Below are 2,455 nucleotides of genomic sequence, written 5' to 3' on the forward strand. Positions count from 1 at the left end.
GAGATCCTGCGATATGTGTCTTGCTGTCTCTACCAGAATTAGTGAGATCATCTACTGCTCCACCCACGCTGCTGCAAATGGTATGAGTTCATTTGGTTCTGTGGACGAGTGGTAGTCGAGGGAGTGTAGGTAGCAGAACACCTTTCTCCATGCACCCCTCGCTCGATAGTTCGTGCGTTTGCGTGTCTTGGCTGTGGTAAAGGGTACCACAACGGCCGCTGGGGTGCGAGTGCTTCCTTCCAACGACGCTAGTCTCTGGTTATACGACCTGCAGCGGGGTTGCCCAATCTCGTGGTCCCTCCAGTGTTCAGTCTGGTAAGGAACTTGCCTACTGATCTTCCTACCGGCTGTTACCAATTTACAATGCCAGCCACAGCAACAGTAGGCTTCTCTGTTGGGCGTGCCCTCTTGAGCACTTACGCTTTTAGGGTTTGTGAGGACAGCAGCCAGGGAAACCCTCGTCTCGCTTCCCTTGCACTCTCTAATCAAGACAGACGCTGAGCAGCTTTTCATTTGAATGTGCTGTTTTCTGAAACGCGCGAGAGTACCACCGAGGTCTTGTAAGGTTTCTGCCTGAGAGTCGGGCCTGATTTGAATTCGTTTCAGATTACCTAGCCCAGGATATTTCTTGAGGGCAGGGCTGTGTTTGCAAAGCCGCCGGCCGCAGGCCTTGTGAATGATAGGAGCCCTTCGGCACAGTTTGTAAGGTTGTTACGGCAGTGTGCCACAAGGCGGCAGCACTGCTCCGCGTTCTCTCCGGCGACTTGGGGAAAGAAAGCCTTAGCGGGGTTCCCGCTGTTGGATTGGAAATGGGGAGTCGAACGTGGCTAAACACCCCTCCCCCCCCCAGGGCTTGTGTATGCTCCCCTCCTGCCCCTTAACCTGCACTGCCTGCCCCACCCCAGGCATATCGCAAGACGTGCAAGTGGGCTACTCGGAGGGTGCCGTGGTTCGCAGGTGGGTCGACTCTAAGGAGGTGGGCTGGAGGTGGGAACCTGCCCAGCAGGAGCCGTGGAGATCCCGTTTCTTCACGGCTCTTCGCTCTCAGCTGCTCCACCGTCATCTGGGTGCACCAGGCTTTGCTTACCTGTAGGAGGGCCACGTTGGATCGGGACATTGTGGTACCACGCAGGGGAGAATGGGCAGTAGAGGCCCGAGGGGCCGCTGGTCAGGTGGCACGTCCTCCTCCCTTGTTCCCTCAGCAGCAGCATACTCCAGCCGTGGGACCCAGGCCTGCTGAGGCTCCAGGGGTGTGACACCAGCCGATGTCACAGAGGCCTGAGGTGACAGACTCGGCGTCTCTTAACCCCTTCTTTGCCTTGTCGTTGAGCAGTCCTTTTCCCTCTCAGCATAGTTTACATACAGTGTTGCGTCTGCTGCGTTCCACAGCCGCTTGATGCAATTGTAAACGTAGCTGTGTACCCGTAGGGTTTCAGATTCTTTGCCCTGTTAGTTGACTGAGGAATGTTCTGTAGCGTTCCCTGTGCTTCCGGGTGGGTCGCCCTTGATGAGCACCTTTTGATCGGTTAAGTGTGTTTCTGTGAATCGCAACCTCCCACTTCACCCTTCCCCGGTCTCCAACTTCCCCCTCTGAGAACTCCACGCTTCTTTCTTCCCTCTGTGAACCCTGTGTTTCCTTTGTATCCCTATTTAGACTGCACATATAAGAGAGATCCTGCGATATGTGTCTTGCTGTCTCTACCAGAATTAGTGAGATCATCTACTGCTCCACCCACGCTGCTGCAAATGGTATGAGTTCATTTGGTTCTGTGGACGAGTGGTAGTCGAGGGAGTGTAGGTAGCAGAACACCTTTCTCCATGCACCCCTCGCTCGATAGTTCGTGCGTTTGCGTGTCTTGGCTGTGGTAAAGGGTACCACAACGGCCGCTGGGGTGCGAGTGCTTCCTTCCAACGACGCTAGTCTCTGGTTATACGACCTGCAGCGGGGTTGCCCAATCTCGTGGTCCCTCCAGTGTTCAGTCTGGTAAGGAACTTGCCTACTGATCTTCCTACCGGCTGTTACCAATTTACAATGCCAGCCACAGCAACAGTAGGCTTCTCTGTTGGGCGTGCCCTCTTGAGCACTTACGCTTTTAGGGTTTGTGAGGACAGCAGCCAGGGAAACCCTCGTCTCGCTTCCCTTGCACTCTCTAATCAAGACAGACGCTGAGCAGCTTTTCATTTGAATGTGCTGTTTTCTGAAACGCGCGAGAGTACCACCGAGGTCTTGTAAGGTTTCTGCCTGAGAGTCGGGCCTGATTTGAATTCGTTTCAGATTACCTAGCCCAGGATATTTCTTGAGGGCAGGGCTGTGTTTGCAAAGCCGCCGGCCGCAGGCCTTGTGAATGATAGGAGCCCTTCGGCACAGTTTGTAAGGTTGTTACGGCAGTGTGCCACAAGGCGGCAGCACTGCTCCGCGTTCTCTCCGGCGACTTGGGGAAAGAAAGCCTTAGCG

The sequence above is a fragment of the Lagenorhynchus albirostris genome, chromosome 10 (genome assembly GCF_949774975.1).
Source record: "Lagenorhynchus albirostris chromosome 10, mLagAlb1.1, whole genome shotgun sequence".
NCBI lineage: Eukaryota > Metazoa > Chordata > Mammalia > Artiodactyla > Delphinidae > Lagenorhynchus > Lagenorhynchus albirostris.